Here is a 21441-nt window from a genome sequence, read left to right as displayed (position 1 = left end):
TGAATACTGAAAACGAACTGAGGGTTGAAGGGGAAGGGGGCGGGGGGAAAGAGGTGGTGGTGATGGAGGAGGGCATTTGTGGGGAAGAGCACTGGGTGTAGTATGGAAACTAATTTGACAATAAACTACTTAAAAAAAACAGAAAAAAATAAATTTAAAAAAATGGAAAATAAATTAATTAATTAATTAAATTAAATCTAAGCTCAACATTAATTGCAATAAGTAGTAATGAACTAAATATACTAATTAAATGTAATGATAACAGAATGAAGAAAAATAATTCTATAAATGGTGCATTTTAAATAAAGTGGCATAAGGATATTGAAAGCATAAGAAGCTTAAGTAGACTGTGTGTGCTAGAGTAATATGGGGAAAGTAGATTTCACAATAAATATAACTGCATGAAATAAAGGGCAGTATTTCATAATGATGATAGATGAATTATTCAGAAAGATCAAATACTTAAATATGTTCAAATAATAGAGCTTTTAAGTATATGAAGCATGAATTGATAGATACAGAGAAATACAATATATCATAAGAAGATTGTGATATTGTTTGTCCCTTAGAAACTGATAAAAACGACTAGAAAAAAAGTCAGGGAAGACGTATAAAATCTGAAAAACTCTCTTAATCACCTGGAATTGTGATGTGTAGAACATTCAACTTAACATATTCACAATATGCTGTCATCTGAGTTGGACATCGTATGTTCAGCAAGAACATAATACATCTAATAATTTAAAAAAACTAAATATTATACAGAGTTATTTTATGAGTAAAATGCAATTAGAGCAATCAAAAACATCTCAGAAAACTTTAAATTTTATTAAGTTTAAGCATAAATATAAGTAATTCATTGGGCAAAGGAGATCTCTCTCATCCTTACATATACATATACAGACATAGATACACAACATGAAAATATTTTGAACTAGGTAGCATAATATATCAAAGTCAGTGCAATACTGCTATAAAAATAATTGCATAAATTTATAGTTCTAAATTTTAGGTTAGAAAATTTATAGCATGACACACAAGACTACTCACTGTGTGATCCATTTAGATGAATTTCTAGAGGAAGCCAGGTGAACATGTGCCAGAAAGTAATTAGAATTATTATTTTTCTCTAGGTAAATGAATACTGCATTGAAAGGGAAGGCATGAAGAAAATTTCTGTAGCAATGATGGTGTTTCCTCTCTTATTTGGAATTTAAATTACAAATGGCATATTTACGAAGATTGATTATCCTTAGAACCACCAAAAAAGATTCATAATAACAAGTAAAAAAGATAATACTAGACAGCATATTCTCTGACCACAATACAATCGAATCAGAAATCCATGACAAAATTCAAATTTTGATTTTTAAATACAAATTTAAACTTTAAACATGTTATTAATCAACTGTTGGGTCTAAGTGAAAATACAGACTAATATTTTATGACATTTTAGAAATAAATAAAACAAATCAAGTGGAATTTACAGGATAATATATAGTTATAGGAGAAAATGTATAGTAAACAGATTTATGTTAAAGAGATAAATAAAAACAAAAATTGAAAAGAAATTAAACATGTAATGAGTAAAGCCAGAAAAGGAAGCAATTTAAACCAATAGTGAATTAATGTATCCAATTCAGATATCCTTCAATAAGGAAATAATTGAATAAATTATAATTTTGCACCCAGTGTAATGCTATGGAGTTTAACGAGTAATGAGGATAAATTGTCAATTATGATATTAATAGCTTCCTGGGATGTATTTTTTAGTAAAAATAAGTTAGACAATATTGCAAAAGTATGCTTCCATTTTATCTAAGAAAGGATAGATGCATGTGTGTATATACTTCATATTTTAAACAAATATACAAACATAAAGTACACCAGTAAATTAAAATGGAATGGTTATCTACATGTATGTGTAAACAGAAAACAGGTAAAGAGAACAGAAAGAAAAATCACACTTCTCTGTTTTGTATAGTTACCTTTGGATGCTTAGACATTTTTTTTCCATAATTTAAAAACCAAAGTATAGGAATGCGTGGGTGGCTCAGTTAAGCATTTGATTCTTGATTTCAGCTCAGGTCATGATCTCTTGGTTTGCGGAGACTGAGCTCCATGTTGGGCTGTGCATTGACAGTGCAGGCCTGCTTGGGATTCTCTCTCTCTCTCCTCGTGCCCCTCCCCTGCTCAGGTTTCTCTCTCTCTCTCTCTCTCTCTCTAAAAATAAATAAATAAACAAAAACAAAACAAAACAAAACCCTGAATTATATTAAAAGTGAAAATCCTAAAAAGCTAATAAAACAAATGGATTTAACTCTATCAGTCTGGTTGCACAGCTCAAATAGGGTAAATATATCAAGTGATTTTAAATATAGTAGTCTGATGGGGCACATCTTAGATAGAAAAAAATAACTGCAATAAATAAATAAAATGCTTTCACTAATCATATTATTGATAGTAATATTGGTGTTTATATTTTGCAAATCGCATACATGCAAAAAATTTCATGTAAAGCAAGTTATTAATTTTGACAATGTGATTATGAACTGAGTTTTTAAACATAAAAAACACCTATCTATAAAATTAAAAAGTTAAGGAAAAATACCAATCATATATATAGTCAAGGGATATCAGAATTAATTTATAATTTATTTTCATATTATGATATATGTGTACATATGTGTACATATATATGTATTTTTAAATTCTATTCCCTGAAAGCAAATGCAAACAGTCACCAACTTAGTAGCAATGAATATCACTATTGTTAGATTAAGGTCTCTTACTGCCATTCTCACTAATATGAATGAGGCTTCCTTGGAGAAATAGCAGATTTCGGTTTGGGGACAAGAAATATACATATATTTTATCATACAAAAAGAAGGAAACTCCCAAAGAGAATAGGTCATGTCAAGAAGACATAAAAGCTATCTTGTATTTGCTCCCAGGCGCCAAAGATGGGAGAATTTTGAATATAGATAAATACACATAATAATTGCAAGAATTGTTCTTTGTAGTATCCAGCTAAACATAAAGAAGGGATGAAAGAATTAGAATTTCAGGGTTTTGCAATCCACAATGAAGTAATGGATCGAGGTAGCTAAGTTCATTATTTCCTCGTGGAATAGAAAAAATAATGATTGCCATGTGTGTGCAAGACCACACCACCTATGAAGCAATCTTGGATAAAACAAAACAGACCAAAGAATGAGAATAAGATCAAGACTCTAGAGTAACAGGCAGTTTAAGGGAAATATAGGGGACTCAGCAATATGTTGAATGATGCTGCATGGAAAAACTGACCAAAAACGCAGCTCAGCAGGGTAGACAGCCTAGTTTCTTCAAAAACACTTGTGAAGTAAGTCACAGAGAGGTAGGGACAATTATAAATTAAAAGAAATATAAGAAGAGTGTCAATGACAGTTAATTGATTTTTTAGTTGTGATTTTTCCTGATAAAAGCATACTGTAAAAATTATAAGAAATTGACAGGATGTTTGTTATTAGAATAATTGTTCATTTGTGTAGGTGTCACAATGATTTGGGGCATGTGTGTATTTTAATTAAAGAGATTCTGTCATAAAAATGTGATGATGTATAAACACTCACTGATGCATAATATCGATGGCCTCCAGAGTTAGGCCTTATATTTAAGCAAATTTCCACCTTACGTTTATTAACTAAAATGTGTTTGTGTTTTACTGCAGTAATGATTTTCAGATACATATGAGGATTAGATGGATAGTTAGATGGTAGATGGATGGATGGATAGATACCTACATACATATATGCATACATAAATGTGGTGATGATGAGTGGATCAAGGAAGAGACCCTGTGATGGATGAGGTGGTGGAGAGGAAGGCAGAAGAAAGGAAAGGAGGAAAAAAAGAGGAGAGGAAGGAAGAGGAGAGGAGGAGATATGGGGAGAGGAGACAGCCTGTGTACGTATGTGCATGCAAATGCACAAACACCATTCCATGAACTTACTAGTCATCACAAGAAATTTTCCTATTTTACTAAGTGATTTAATTCCCCTCAACTCCTTCCTTTCCAGCACTACTGTAAATATAACCTGAGAGAAAACTGGAGAAACTTCAATCTCTAGTAAAATTGGTCTTGTATTAGTATCTAGGTTAAATGATTGCAGTTGCCTTATGAATAATCAAGTAACTATGTGTAAGGTTAACATAAGTATTTGATAGGTGGATCCAATGATCTTCATTGAAGTTAAATACCTGCACAGATGAATAACATGGAAATAACACAGGAATACATTTTATTGGGCTCCTGTGTGTCTCAGTACAGTAAGCGCCCGACTCTTGGTTTTGGCTCAGGTCATGATCTTAAGATCATGAGTTTCACCCCTATGTCAGGCTTCACACTGACAGTGCAGAGCCTGCTTGAAATTCTCTCTCCCTCTCTCTCTGCCTCTCCCCTGCTTGTGGTCTCTCTCTCTCTTTCAAAATACATAAACTTTAAAAAAGAAAAAAATGTTATTTCTATCTTAAATAAATTTAACATGGAAATTTTTAAAAAGCCTTTTCTATATGGAATATTGATAATTCAATAATGGGAAATGGTGGCATAGTGTTACCTGTATAAAATATATTCAAAACCAATAGTAATTAGGAAATTCATTCATTGAGAACACAGCTATTGTGTGCTCTGAGGGGATTCTCAGGAATCTTTAAGTGGGATAATCTAACTTCATTACTATGTAAAAAGATGCCAAAATTATCATTATTTAATTCTGTATTTGGTTTATTGTAGGTATTGCATTATCTTGGAAATATGCAATTCAAACAATAGTTCCTTAAGTTAAATGATTTATATATATTTTATTTGGCCATTTTGTTCAGCTAAATATTAACTCTGGCAGGAAATGCAGACTTGTTATGATATAACTATTGGCAAGGGAATTATGCAAAATAAATGATTAGTACTTAATAAATGAAACTTGAAAATTGCTTAAAGAACAACAGAAAAAGGAGTGCACCTTACTTGCCTATATTAAAATTTACAATTTTTAGGGAATGTGATGTGATTCAGGAAAAGATACAAGTGGGGCACCTAGGCGGCTCACGGTTAAGTGTCTGACTGTTGATCTCTGTCAAGTCATGATATTCTGGTTGGTGAAATAGAACCCCGCATCCAGCACTGTGCTGACAGCATGGAACCTGCTAGAGATTCTCTCCCTCTCTCTTTCTCTCTGCCCCTCCCCACTCATGCTAACACTTGCTTTCTCTCAAATAAATAAATAAATAAATAAACCTTTAAAAATTATTTAAAAGGAAAGAAAAGATACAAAGTTCAAGAATAAATCCTCTCTTTATTCCTATTTTTGTTCTTAAGCTAGTCAGTATGTGTTTTAACTGAAAAAAAGTCCACAAAATACATAGCTGTAGATTAATATGATCCTATTTAACAAATTAATACAATAAGTATAAATTCAATAAAGCATTATTTCCTGATTTTTTCAATATTAGACACTGCAATACCCTTTCTTTGTATGGAAACACTCTCCTTTTACAGCCTTCTAAAAAGTGCCTAATAATGTATTATTTCTTTCAATTAAAATGAATTGGATTTTGAGAATTTCTTGGCATCTTCATGACACCTCATAGCTAACTATTCATGTAGAGTGAAAGCCATAGGCCAATTTATTATTCCTTTTATAATTCTTATTGCCATTTTCTTTGAAGACAACTTAATTGTAGCTCAATTAGTTAATTCTGCTATTCATCCATTATACAATGTAAATAAAATGTCTATAATTTTAAACTTTTTCAAACTTAAAGAGTGTTCAAACTGTTTATAATTAAGGTCATGTATCAAGATTAAGTCAGTTTTACTTTGTGTAACATTTCCACTCTGAAAGTGGACTCTATGCTATTTAACATTTATCTTTGTATTATTTATTTTATTATGGAAAATTGCAGTGCTTTCTTAAGGTTTACAAAAGTTAGCACTGTAAACTCAAGTTTCCATTGCAAAATAAATATTAACTCTTAACTAAAAAATATACTACCTTAAATTTTAATGGATATATATGAATGCTATTTATGAACTATCTAAATTGGACACTTAAATTGGCCTCTACTAAAACAAAATGTACGTGTAGGATGACTTTCGGAGGATATAAGAACACTTGCAAATTGTAAACTATAAATATTCCTTCTGAAGTATAGATTTTCATTTATAGGGAATCTGCCACAATTTTTTCTGATACCTATATTCATCTCAAGTAATTCCTCCCTCTCTCTTTCTTTATATCTCTGTCTCCCTCGTTCCTTCCCTCTCTCTGCTCCCCCCTCCCTTCCTTCCTCCCTCTCCTTTTACTCCCTCCTCCTTCTCCATGAGATTATAGGACTTTCAATTTTGATGCCAAGAGTAAATCTTTTTCAAATCCTTAAACAATAGAAAGTCTTTAAATTGAGAAAAGGGACATTTTGTGTATTTTTTAAAGTTGAGACAGAAATAACATTCCCTTGAGTTTTAACAAGTCTTTTCTTATCTCTGCATGTCTGTCTTTATCCATCTACATTAAAATAGGTCTGTGTTTATACATTCCCTGATGGTTCCCAGTCTGGGTTTTTAAAATAAATGGATCTTACAATTTAGATATTTCAATCATGTTTTATCTTTTGTTCCTATAACATTACAAAATCAGGTTTTGTTTTTTATTTTGTTTTCCTTTTTTTTTAGGTTCTATGAATTTCAAAGCATTGTTAGGCTTGAAAAAGGAGCAAGGTGTTTATCAATTTGCAAAGAACTTCTTTCTTACCATTTTGGAATTTCAAGAGTGTGGTACACATGTCAAAATTCTATGAAGTATTATCATATAGTTCTAAGTATAAAATAAGTCTTGGTATGGCTGAAGAGATTTCCTCAGCCTCAGTAGTCTTGTTCTTTCTAGGAGACTTAGCTTAATATAATGCCCCCTTTCCTCTATTTAGCTATTTGTTTATTTTTTTGTGTGTGGTAACTTTATTTTTTTAATTTTTTTATTTTTAGAATATAACACTATTTTTTTAACATATGCAATTATTTTCCATCATTTACAATACAGTAGTTACAAAGACACTCCAAATGGATAAGCAAAGTAAAAAATTAGAACCCCAACTTCTATTTCATGTAATTAGACTTATACAGAAATTAGAAGGTTAAGTAACAACTAGTTAATCACCTAATTTCACAGCTATCTGAAGTGGCAAATGAAATGTTTAGAGGTGCAGTAGGCTGTGTTTTAGCTTATGGGCAAGTAATATTTAGCTATTTAAAATCAATGTTCCAACAAAACTTCCAAGATGGTAAGTTGGGTCACTGTGCAGTAGAGATCTTCCAGACTGTGTTTTCTTTTATCTCTTTGTTTTATGAACACTTCCACATTTAGCTGTCTAGGGAGATCAGCGAACCTCAGAGTATTTTCTTAAAGCCTTTTCTGAACTTCTTCTACCTTTATTATGAGAATTGTGAAGTCTTTTCTCTGAACCTTTTCCAGTTGATTAATGTGGTCAGTGCTGTGTCTTTGTGTGAGCCACTTTGATTCCTCTCCCTGGGACTGTATTCACAATTTTTATACTTTTTTGTTCCTTATTGATTCTTCTGCTAAGAACTTCTTTTTTTCCTTGGATATTGAGATTCCACATTGCACATCCAATTCCTTTAGCTTTTAAGAAGGTTCTTACTGAATTGTTCATTCAACAGCAAAACTGGGAAAGCCCAGTAGAGAAGAGAAGATTCCTAGTCTGAAAATACTCACAAGAGGAAACTAAAACTAAAGTAAAAATCAATAAATAAAAGAACCCCATAAATTATTTCAATCCAAGTATGGAATGTTGAAAGAAAGGTATTGTAAATATTGTATTATAGAATGTTGGAGACATAAATGTTTGTAAATGTCTAGTCCAACACTTCATTTTACAAAAGAAACTGAATGGGAAGGCCAAGCAGTATGATCTGAAAGAGGAAGGTAATTATGGTAACATTATCAAAGGAAATTGGTTGATCTCTCCTTTTCAAACTTTTACAAGTTTTCAAACTTCATAAGGAATTGGTAAAGTCTTTGATATGCATTAAGTTAAATAGTTGATCCATATTAATATAAATATAATGTGAGATTTCAAGGGAGTCACTAACAAAAGTTGTGCGAGTAAACATTTTAACCAAGAAATACTAAGAAAATTATAATAAAAACCTAGAACGATCTGCATTCAAACTTTCAGAGTATTTTTTAAACTCTTTTGTTACTTCAAAGGTACCCAGACAAGAATATGTACATGATACATTAGGATGTATCATGTTTAGGATGTGATGTTTAAGAACTAGACAATGTGGAACTTGACTTAGAAAAGGGCTTTTTTTGAATATACACACACATATATGAGTGTGTATGTGTGTGTGTATTTATATATATATATACATATCAGTATATACATTTTAGTATTAAACACATCCACACACATACATATACATAAGGTAAAAGAAATAAAATGTTGAGGTATGTATATACAATGATTTTGCCCAAAGACTTTTGTTTCACATATAAAGTGTATTAAATTTACTTGTAGCCAATGAGTATATTATCTTCCTTTCTGTTTAAGTTTATTATTTAAACTAGTGAAGAATGTTTTTCTTTTTAATGTTAGAAGCAAAAAACCCTGCTTTTTTGGGGGGAGTGGAGAGGGTTCCTATAATTTTAATATCTTAGATGGCTTTTGAAATTTACTGTCACTAATTTTCTTCTAATAATTGATTTTAACAATCTTTTCTGGGACCTAAAGCAAAGGCTTAAATATTATACTGTTTTTCTCTGCTTTTGTCAGGAAGATAACTTCTCTTGTCAATTGATTTCTTTTGTGGAAAGTAGACTAATTTTACTACCAAAAGTAATTTATTTTTTTTCAAATAAGTATCAATTTTAATAAGATCCTCTACATACACATTTGCTACTGAAAATTGAACTACCACATCAGAACATTTTCCCTACAATTCTGATTTTCAAAAACCAGAAAATCTAGCCTATGTACCCTGCCCTAATTATAATTACATTCTAGCCAACCACCCAATTCTCTCTCTATATTCCTCCTACACAACAAGTTACCTGGCTTCTAATACACAGTCCTAAGTAGGCCCCAGGCTCCCAGCTGCCAGCACAGAACCCTACTCTCCAGAGCTGTCGTCAGATGCTTAACCCAACGGAGCCACCCAGGAGCCCCATGTCAGGTTAACCTATCTTAATAACTTCAGGCTTCTCAACACTCAAAACCTCCTACTGCTTCCTTGGGTCATATCAAGAAGCGGAACTAAAGTAAACTGAAGTCATTCAAATGCAAACTCCAGGATTCCTCACAAATTATGGCTATCAAGGTAGAAAATACAGAACTAATATCCTAGATTATCAAAATATTATACAGTTTGTCTTAACAGAACTGCTCTTCCAAGTTGCTTGCATGCTGAGGCTAAAATTACTAGCAAGAAAAACAGTAGAATAAGGTTTATGTTCATAACGACTCCATGTCATAACCAATCTCCGTGTTGGTATCTTCAGAAGGATCTTTATGATACAAGCAATAGTGACATCTACATCTAAACCTTTCCACTCTTGGTTCATCCTTGGAAGGCTGTTTGAAGTATCAATGGTTTATAACCAACCACATTAGCCTTTCCATCCTTGCACTTAACACCGTCCTGACACCAGTCCTCCTGTTGCTGAGTATTCGGTCCACAGGTCCCTGTGGTTTCTTCTCCCTCTCCTCTTGGGACGGATATTCTGGGAGAGGGGAAGGGAGTTTGACGGTAGGGTCGAGAGTCAACTCACGAAGGTTCTTCACTAATATTTCAGAGATAGTTCGAGAGGCAGCTGAGGCTCCCTGGGAATTTTCTTCACTGGCCATCTGAGAAGGTTCCGGGCCACAGGATGGGTAAAGCTTCGTTGGCGAATCCATCTGAAGCCTAGTCACAGACAGAAGCTCCTTCTAGATCCTTGGGTTCCAGTGGAAGGAGATGCTCAAAACTCAACTAGCTGCAAAGAAGCCGTAAAAACCAAGATAGCCCAGAAGGAGCGAGGAAAACCGAGACTTCGACAAATCCTGGCTGGAGAAAGAACAATCCTACCAAAAGTAATTTAAAAAAACTGATAAAATAAGGTTGTGAAAGACCTCTTTTTTAAATTTTATACTTTGGGTAATTTTTGCAGTGACCAACTATATCTTTCCCATATTTTAGTGACAACACTTTTGAGAAATTTCCTGTATGTTTTTTTCCATATTTCCTTTTTTAATGATATAGATTTATGTATTTATGTTTCACAAGGAAAGGAAACTGATGTGAGCCAAAATAAAAAAGCCATGATCCCTGATTATTATTAACTCAGAAAATATAAAGATTAACGTTGATTGATGAGTATGAGTGTAGAACAATACTTAGATATGTTACATTGAACAGATAGGTTAAATCAATAAAATAAAAGTATAATTACTGTGCATCCTTCCATGAAATATGTTAATAACTGTATGTTGGAAATAGGTGAAAATAATTTCACTTAAACTCTAAATTCCTAAATATTAAACTAATTTTATTAACTACTTGTCCTACAGGTCAAATTCAGTTCTGGATATTGAAAATACAAAGTCATAAATGTCAATGTTACGGTAGTTTGTTCCACAAATAGAAGGGAGTGACTTCTAAACTGAGCTATGAATGATGAGTCAGAATATCCAGAGTTTGGAGGAGAGGTGGGATAGTAGAACAAGGGCATTAGCAGTGATGTAGTCTAATCCATGGTAAATCATGAGCTGATTCTCTGAGGCAAAGGAAAGAATGTCATACTAGGAGAAATGAAATAATTATATAACGGTAGGAAGAGGATGGGGTGGCAGTATGTGTGCCTGTGTGTGTGTTCATGTAACACACACAGACATGCACACACACACACACACACACACACACACATGCACCACCCTCATTTATACCGGACAGCTTGGTTTAAGAGCAAGAATCTGGAAAGAGAAGCATGAGAATATATTTACTTTACCCTTTTCATAAAATGAGTAAATGCCAGTTTTCTATATCAGAGTGTTGACTAGGTCAGGTTGATGAGGTAAAACCTTTCCATCTTTGTGTTTTCTCAAATCCTTGTGGATAAATTGGCTGGGCCAAGGCACTGAGAATATTTCTAATCCTAGTTAAGGAGGTTTGACTGTGTTCTGAAGGTAGAGAGATGATATTGAAGGGTAATAAGAGAAATGGAAATGATCAATGTGTTTTTAAAATCACTGTAAAGGCTAAATGAGAACAGAGTAAGATTAACAGCAGAGAGCAAGTTAGAAGACTGACAACGGATAGAGATATATATATTAAGAGAAATTTTTTCAGATTACTGAGAAATAGAAAAGTAACCCCTGATATCTGAGACATGATAGCTACCTCCTAGTGTTCTGTGGCACATAAACAATTTCACAGAATATCAACATCAGTAAGCTTACTGTGACCATAATGGTGCAAGATAAAAACAAAACCACTCTGTACTTATATCTAAACACAAACAAAGGACATTATCCAAACAATGAATAATAACCACACTTCTTATCCTGGCTAAAATGAGTGATTCCTGCCTCTATTGATTAGTTTTAGCCTCACTGGAGTCACACATTACCCTCACTTCTTGACAGTAAAATCAATCCAATCCAAGAGCAAAGCCTTCCTCCCTAAAGTCTCCCTAAAATTACAGAACATAAATCCAAACCTGTAGTAAGTTTGTTCGAATACTTTCTTATTGGGATGTTGGACAGTTCATTATAGTGTGTGCATAACTCCTAATCGTAACTACAGGTATAGTCTTTGGGTAGAGGTCACTGACATTAGCTAGATAATGTAGTAATGAAAGTATTCAATCACTTACTTAGTTTCTAAATCATAGCTTAATACATGACTGAGGTTTTTTTTTTTTTTTTTCAATTTATTTCTTTTGAGAGAAAAGATGGGGAAGAGAGAGAGTGAGAAAGAGAATCCCAAGCAGACTGTACCATATCAGCCTGGAGCCTGACACAGGCTCCATCCCATGAACTGTGAGATCATGACCTGAGCTGAAATTAGGAATCAGGAGCTTAACCCATTGAGCCACTCAGGTGCCCCTACATTACTAAATATCTTATCTGAACTTTCTTAGAGCAAAAGTAAAAGGAAAATTTATAAAACATATGGAAATTAGAAAAGAAGTTCCTTATATGAGTATTGGTCTCCTCTCTCTTTAGTGGTCCAAGAAAAATGCATCTTCAAGTTTCCTTTAACAATGGTTGTATCTCAAAAGTGGCAGATATATTATTAAAAAGCAACATGATATTTATTATATAGATCACCATTAATGATATATAGCACTCTTAAGTTTATAAGTACTTTTCAATGATCCTATCCATTTGACTCTTTGAAGAATCTCTTTTGAAGGAATATTTTTTATTAACACATTTGGTTAGTATATTGTGACTCTGTTACATTTCAATAGTAGTGGTAGATGTTTAAAATTTTTAATTTATTTTTTTTCTTTAATACCTGTAGGGAGCTGCCAAGTTCGGCCGCCTCAGGCAAGGAAGTATAGCTCCCTGTGGGGTGTGGCCAGAAAAACAAGATTAATCATCTAGAGGCCAGGGATATGTATTTCCCGATGTAGGGATTGGAGATGGCCAGACTCTAAGTAGTCAATTGAACAAAAGATCAACTGCATTTGGGCTTGTGCAGTGTCAATAGCACTGCTGCCCAGCGTCACAGATGCAAGTCTGGGCTCTCTTTTATTTATTTTTTTTCTTTAATTTTTTTAATATTTTATTTATTTTTGATACAGAGAGAGACAGAGCATGAGAGGGGGAGGGGCAGAGAGAGAAGGAGACACAGAACCAGAAGCAGGCTCCAGGCTCTGAGCTAGCGGTCAGCACAGAGCCTGACGCGGGGCTTGAACCCACGAACATGAGATCTGACCTGAGCCGAAGTCAGAGGCTTAACCAACTGAGCCACCCAGGCGCCCCGTGGGCTCTCCTTTAGATGCTGTATTTGAAATTTCAGTTTTGGTTTCCCCTTTTTCTAATAATCATTTGACCCTGTTTCCTAGCAACCATCCCAGGTCAGCTTCCCACCTCAAACCCTATAAAGGTGTCAATATTTTCTCAATAAACTGGGCCTGATCAGAAACACTTGTCTTGCCCCATTCTCTGTGCTCCCTGCTGCCCTGTTCTTACTCCCTCCCTCAGGAACCTGCAACCCGATTTACCACCCGGCAGGCCTCCGGGAGCGGGAACAAATACCAATATTTTTAACATCTTAAATAGTAAAGAGTTGCACCTCTAATTGTGATTCAGACAAAGTAATTGCTGTGAAATATAATTTTTAAAGTGTTCATATTTAATACATATAAATATAACTCCATTCACTGATAATTACTACTGCCTTATATTTTTTACAGTTTATTATAGGTAAATGATCATGATTTTATATTGTTTGAAATATAAAGATAGGAAGCTTTGTATACTTTTTAATTAGTTCTGAATTTGTTAATGTACCTCTTAAGATTTTTCTGCTTCAAAAGAAAAAAACTGGGAAAAGATGGCTTTGTTACCTATTTTGCTGAATTCCTATGTTTGAATACTCATCATTTTATGTATAATTTATGTGAAGTATATGGGTGCTGTTTCACATAAAACGAAGGAAGTAACATACAATTTGACATAGAAAAATATTTCAAAATATTTAAGAAATAAATGATATGAAGAATAATCATAGGAAAACGTTTGAATGTATCATTTGCAATGCTTATTTAGACATCTGGTTATTAACTTACTAGTTTTTCAATTTTTTAAATTGGCTTTGTAGTGAACTTGATCAGATGAATTTTGGGGGCATAACATGCAGAAGTATTTATACATTAATCAGGAGTTTTAGAGAAACAGAGTCAACAGAATATGTGTATGTTCATAAAAATGTTTGTTTTAAAGAATTGGCTCATGTGATTATAGAGACTAGCAATTCCAAAATCTGCAGGGTAATGTGGCAGAGACCTAGGGGAGAGTTGATTTTGCAATTTGAGTCCAAAGGCAGTCTGGAGGCAAAATTCCCTCTTCCTCAAGGGACCTTAGTCTTTTCAGCTGGTTGCATGAGGCTCATCTACATTATGGAGGGTAATTTGCTTTACTCAAACTCTGCTGATTTAAATGTTAAACTAATCTAAAATATACCTTTACAGCAACATTTAGACTGGTGTTTGGCCAAATATATGGATATTGTGGCCAGCCATGTTGACACATGAAATTAACCATCACGATTTGTAATATTTTTACATATCAATGGTGTGTTGAATATTTCTTAAACTATAGGTAAAGTTGTATTGTTTTTCTCATCCTTTCTGACGGAATTTTACTAGCTTTAGGAAAGAAAGGAATGCACATCCTATCTTGAGAGGAACCCTGAGTTATTTAAATGAGAATAGTACAATGAATTTCTTTGGAAAGAATGTGATAGTAACATTTTTTAACATAAATATTTTTTAGTTAGGCTGGTTGTAAGACTATGTGTTAGTAGGTAGGTGATTAGAAAATACTGAGTATTTTAATCATTAATACCAGATTATTGACAAAAAATAATTAAAAACTAAGCTGTTCTTAAGTAATATTTAATATTTTCTTGATGGAGTAAATTCTTTTTTTTTTTAATGTTTACTTGTTTTTGAGAGTGCAAGAGAGTATATGTGTGAGCAGAGGAGGGACAGAGACAGACAGAGGATCCAAAGAGGTCTCTGCACCGATGGCAGAGAGTCCTCCTGATGTAATGCTCAAACTCATGAAACCTGATATCATGACCTGAAGTTGGACACTTAACTGACATTTTCCAGGTGCCCATGAATAAAATTTCTTTAAATGAAAAAAAGAAAAAACTTGGAAAATTAAAACTATTATAATAGTGCTCCATGAAGTTCTATATAGTTATAAAAATACAAAAACTTGTTTTCTTAATTTTATATATTTATAAAATATATCACTAATTTTAAGGAAAAATCCCTGTATCCTGAATCTTTAACTATATTATTCTTTCATGGGACATCAACTAACTGATAGAAATAAGGCCTACTTTTTTTTTGCCCCCTATTTTCTTCTGTCTTTTTCCTCCTCTATTTCCTCTTTCCCTCCCTTCTTTCTTTCCTTCATTCCCTTCTTCCTTTCTTCCCTCTTTCCTTCCTTCTTATCCTTATAGAGATACAGAAGGCAACCTAAAAAGAATGCTAAAATTTTAATTTTTTTAATGTTTATTTATTTTTTGAGAGACAGAGTATGTGGGGGAGAGGGGCAGAGAGAGGGAAAAACAGAATCCCAAGTAGGTTCCAGGCTCTGAGCTGTCAGCACAGAGCCAGACGGGAGGCTTGAACCCACGAACAGTGAGATCATGATCTGAGGTGAAGTTGGACGCTTAACCTACTAAGCCACCCCGGTGCCCAAGCATGTTAAAATTTTAAATGAGGATCTTTTTTCTACATTATACCTATGCATATGTGGGCACAGTATCTTGCACCTACTTTTAATAAGGTTTTATTGTAACCATAGATGAGATGTTTAAGCACTTTTAATTTTTTCAGAGGCATGATACAGTTTATATACAGTACATTTTATTTTATCCTAAATGGTTATGATCTAAAGAATGAAAACAATGTTTGTTTATTTATTTACTTATTTATATTTTTAATGTTTGTTTACTTTTGAGAGAGACAGGGAGACAGACAGAGACAGAGTATGAGCAGTGGAAGGACAGAGAGAGGAGACACAAAATCTGAAGTAGGCTTCAGGTTCTGAGCTGTCAGCACAGAGCCCAATGTGGGGCTGGAACCCATGGACTTTGAGATCATGCCCTGAGCTGATGGGACCCCCAACTGACTGAGCCACCCAGGAGGCCCCTCTTTTTAAATTTTTTTTATGTTTGAAAATAATAATTTAAATGTTCAAATAACTTTGTATTCATATTCATTAGTTAAAAATAGCTCTGGGGTGTCTGGGTGGCTCAGTCAGTTAAGCATCCAGCTTCGGCTCAGGTCATGATCTCAAGGTTTGTGGGTTCAAGCCATGTGCTAGCTCAGAACCTGGAGCCTGTCTTCAGTTTCTGTGTCTCCCTCTTTCTCTGACCCTCCCCTGTTCGCACTGTCTCTCTGTCTCTCAAAAATAAAATTAAAAAAAAAACATAAAAAAATAGCTCTGATTGCTATGACACATATTATTCATAGCACAGCATACATATAATGGAAGTTCCAATATCTAGCTTTTACTAAAGCAGTATCTGTCTTGTTATTGATTATCTTGGTAAGCTGAACACAGAAAACAGCACAACAGAAGCACTTCCACAACTCATTACATTCAATGGGAAGTGTGCACACATGTAACAAAGAGCAGAAATTTTGGCTGATAAATCTCTAAGACATTTTTTTCTATTCTTTTTTTTTAACTCTACACAGATATTATTCTACATTTCAGCATCTTAGATGGTGAATGGATAGTTAGAGGCAAGAAATTTTCTTTAAATCTTCCAAAATTGTTATCTAGAACCCACACACACACAGACTAAAACACAAAAGGAGAAGGATATGATAGCTTCTTAAAATTACTTATTAAGAAAGCTTTTACTATTTTTCCTAGAATGTGTGGGCATTCTTGCATGTCTCGTGTTAACATTTCTGTGTATAAAACTAACAGTAACAGCAGAAACTTATTTGTGGTAATATTAAGAAACTTAATTTAAAAACAATGAAGAGAGATACACATTTTTTTCCCTCTAAAGTTTCTATTTCTAGATAAACCTAGAAGACTCTCATGTTGAGGGCCATTCAGAAACATCAAGAATATTTAAATTCCATAAAGTTATGTAGAAAGTTTGTTTTGTCTTGATTCATATTTCTATATTTTTCCAATATTTGAGAAAGAACTGATGTTCTAACAAGATGCCTAGTTTGACATCTAGTCAAGTTGGGTACATGTTCTGATTTGGTAAAAGTTTTTACATATTTCAAATTCACCCAGACATTACAGCATAGTTCTAACTCTATTATCTTTTATTCCTTTTATGTATGTATATGTTTGTTTATTATTTATTTATTCATTCATTCATTTTATTTGTTGTAAATTTAGCTAACATATAGTGTAGTCTTACCTTTAGGAGTAGATTACCATGATTCATCACTCACATACAACCCCCAGTGCTCATCCCAAGAAGTGCCCTCCTGAATGCCTGTCACCCATTTTCCCACTATCCTAAACATCCCACCCCTATGAACCCTCAGTTTGTTCTCTGTATTTGAGAATCTTTTATGGTTTGCCTCCCTTTCTATTTTTATCTTATTTTTCCTTCCTTTCTCCTATGGTCATTTGTTAAATTTCTCAAATTCCACCTATGAGTGAAAGCATGTATCTGTCTTTCTCTGACTGGCTTATTTCACTTAGCATTATATCCTCAGTTCCATCCACACTGTTGCAGATGGCAAGATTTCATTCTTTTTCATTGCTGAGTAGTATTCCACTACTTCTCTTTACCCATTTTTCAGTTGGTGGACATTTGGACTCTTTTCATAATTTGTCTATTGTTGATATTGCTGCTGTAAATGTTGGGGTGTGCATGCCCCTTCAGATCAGCACTCCTGTATCCTTTGGATAAAGTCCTAGTAGTGCTATTGCTGAGTGGTAGGGTAATTTTATTTTTAATTTTTTGAGAAAACACTACAATATTTTCCCGAGTACCTGCACCAGTTTGCATTCCCACGAGCAGTGCAAGGGTTCCTCTTTGTCCACATCATCACCAACATTGGTTATTTCCTGAGTTGTTAATTTTAGCCACTCTGACAGGTTTGAAGTGTTATCTCAGTATGGTTTTGATTTGTATTTCCCTGATAATGAGTGATGTTGAGCATCTTTTCATGTGTTGCTTGGGCATCTGGATGTCTTCTTTGAAAAATGTGTATTCATGTCTTCTGCCCATTTCTTCACTGGATTATTTGTTTTTTGGGTGTTGAATTTGGTAAGTTCTTTATAGATTTTGGGTACTAACCCTTTATCCAATATGTTATTTCCACATATCATTTTTCATTCTGTCAGTTTCCTTTTAGCTTGTTGATTGTTTCTTTAACTATGCAGAAGCTTTTTATCTTGATGAGGTCCCAGTAGTTCATTTTTGCTTTTATTTCCCTTGCCTCTGGAGACATGTCAAGGAAGAAGTTCCTGCAGCCGAGGACAAATAGGTTGGTGCCTGTGTCATCCTCTAGGATTGTGATGGTGTCCTGTTTCACATTTAGGTCTTTCATTCGTTTTGAGTTTATTTTTGTGTATGATGTAAGAAAGTGATCTACTTTCATTTATTGTCTTTTTTCCATAGGATATTCTTTTTGTTTTGTTGAAAATTAGTTAGACATACATATGTGGGTCCATTTCTGGGTTCTCTGTTTTATTCCATTGGTCTATGTGTCTCTTTTTGTGCCAATACCATACTGTCTTGATGAGTACAGCTTTGTAATACAGGTTAAAGTCCAGGATTGGGATCCCTCCAGCTTTGGTTTTCTTTTTCAACATTACTTTGACTCTCTGGAGTCCTTTGTGGTTACATAAAGTGTTTGGGATTATTTGTTCTAGCTCTTTGAGGGATGCTGGTGATATTTTGATTGGGATTGCATTGAATATGTAGACTGCTTTGGGTAGAATTGACAGTTTAACAATATTTGTTCTTCCAATTGGTAACCATGGAATGTTTTTCCATCTCTTTGTGTCTCTTCAATTTCTTTTATAAGCTTTCTATAGTTTTCAGCATACAAATCTTTTATGTCTTTGGTTAGGTTTATTCCTGGTATTTTATGGTTCTTGGTGCAATTGTAAATGAGATTGATTCCTCTATATCTCTTTCTGTCGCTTCATTATTGATGTATAGAAATACAATCGATTTCTGTTACATTGATTTTATATCTTGCGACTTTGCTGAATTCATGTATTAGTTCTAGCAGTTTTCTGGTAGTCTTTCGAGGTTTCCATTTGTGAAGAATAAAAATTTGACCTCTGCTTTGGCAATTTGGATGCCTTTCATTTTGTTTTGTGTTCTGATTGCTGAGGCTAGGACTTCTAACACTATGTTAAACGACAGTGATGGGAGTGGACATCCCTGTCGTGTTCCTGATCTTCGGGTGAAAGCTCTAAGTTTTTCCCCATTGGGGATGATATTATCTGTGGGCTTTCATATGTTTTTTTTTTGTGGTATTAAGGTATATTCCTTCTATCCTGACTTTCCTGAGGGTTTTTATTAAGAATGATGCTGTATTTTGTCAAATGTTTTATTTGCATCTATTGACAGGGTCATATGGTTCTTATCCATTTGTTTATTAAAGTGATGTATAACGTTGATTGATTTGCGAATATTGAAGCAGCCCTGTAGCCAAGGAATGAATCCTACTTGATCATGGTTAATAATTATTTTAATGTACTGTTAAATTTTATTTGCTAGTATCTTGTTGAGAACTTTTGTTTTTAAGAAAAAAATAATGTTTATTTATTTTTGAGAGACAGAGATAGAGTACAGGCAGAGCAGGGGCAGAGAGAGACACACACACACAGAATCAGAAGCAGACTCCAGGCTCTGACTTGTCAGCACAGAGCCTGGTGCTGGCTTGAACTTATGAACTGTGACCAGACCATGACCTGAGCTGAAGTCGGATGCTTAATCGACTGAGCCTCCAGGTGCCCCTAGAACTTTTGCATCCATGTTCATCAGGGATATTGGCCTGTAAATCTCCTTTCTATTGGGGTCATTGTCTGGCTGGGGATTCAAGGTAATGCTGGCTTCACAGAGTGAGTCTGGAAGCTTTCTTCTGTTCCTATTTTTTGGAACAGCTTGAGATGAATAGGTATTAACTCTGCTTTAAATATATGGTAGGATTCTCCTGGGAAGCATATGGCCCAAGATTCTTATTTGTCAGGAGAATTTTGATAATGGATTCAATTTCTTTTCTGGTTATGAGTCTGTTCAAATTTTATATTTCTTCCCATTTGAGTTTTGGTAGTTTTGGTAGTCTTCAGATGAAGGTGAGCCTGCAAGGTATGTGATTTTTAAATTTCTCTATAAAATGTTTATACAAAGATACCCTGCTATGTGTGCACATTAGAGTACAAGAATAGAATTTCAAAAATAATTTCTTCATAGCAGTAAAAATGATCAAGGGTTATGATTCAAAATAAATATGACTTTCTAAAGTAATGAGGTAAATACTAATTGTGTAAACATTTATAAAATCAACATAAATAAGTTTGTTTTCTAAAAAAAATTGGAAGCTTTCAAACAACAATAGAGTGTTGCTAATTTAAAATGCACAATGCCAGTATTTCTAATTCTTTAAGCAGTGCCTTTTTATCCATCAACAAAGATTACATTCATGAAAAAAATTGGTCTAGATCAGTGGTTCTTAAATTTCAGGGGGCACCAGTGACAATGTGTAGGGATTTGTCTATTTCTCCCAGATTGTCCAGTTTGTTTGCGTACAATTTTTCATAGTATTCTTTAATAAACAATTGTTTGTATTTCTGTGGTATTTGCTATGATCATTCCTCTTTCATTTGTGATTTTATTTACTTGGGTCCTCTTTCTTTTCTTTTTGAGAGATCTGTCTAGAGGTTTATCAATTTTGTCTATTCTTTAAAAAAAAACCCTGCTGTATACATTTATTGATCTGTTCTACTTATTTTTGGATTCTATATTGTTTATTTATGCTCTAATATTATTTCTCTTCTTCTGCTGGCTATGTGTTTCTTTGCTGCTGCCTTTCTGGCCCCTTTTGGTGTGAGATAATGTTGTGTATTTTGGACCTTTCATGCTTCTTGAGATAAGCCTGTATTTCAATGTATTTTCCTCTTAGGACTGCCTTTGTTCTATATACCAAAGGGTTTGGACTGTTTTGCTTCCATATATTTTTTAAACTTTTTCTTTAATTCCCTGGTCGATCCAATCATTCTTTAGTAGTATGTTCTTTAACCTCCATGTATTTGGGGGCTTTCCAAATTTTTTCCTATGGTCGATTTCAAGTTTTATAGCGTTGTGATCTGACAATACGCACGGTATGATTTCAATTATTTTATACTTGTCAAGGGCTGTTTCATGACCCAGTATGTGATCTATTTTGGAGAATATTTCATGTGCACTTGAGAAGAATGTGTATTCTGCTGATTTTGTATAAAAGTTCTGAATATATCTGTTAAGTATATCTGGTCCAATGTGTCATTCAGAGCCTTTGTTGCTTATTGATTTTATGCCTAGATGATCTGTCCATTGCTTTAAGTGGAGTATTAAAGTCCTCTACAATCACAGTATTATTATCTATTCCATCATTTGTGTTTGTGATTAATTTATATATATTTATATTTGGGTGGTTTCACATCGGGTCAAAA

General features: G+C 33.8%; 1 pseudogene; it reads right to left on the bottom strand.

Moving 5' to 3' along the window:
- Positions 1 to 9510: 9510 nt before the first annotated feature.
- LOC115292609 lies at positions 9511 to 9954 on the bottom strand (annotated as a pseudogene).
- Positions 9955 to 21441: the final 11487 nt, after the last annotated feature.

The sequence above is a fragment of the Suricata suricatta genome, chromosome 5 (genome assembly GCF_006229205.1).
Source record: "Suricata suricatta isolate VVHF042 chromosome 5, meerkat_22Aug2017_6uvM2_HiC, whole genome shotgun sequence".
Classification (NCBI taxonomy): Eukaryota; Metazoa; Chordata; class Mammalia; order Carnivora; family Herpestidae; genus Suricata; species Suricata suricatta.
The sequence above is the reverse complement of the archived record's forward strand: the minus strand, read 5'-3'. Positions and strand labels throughout refer to the sequence as shown.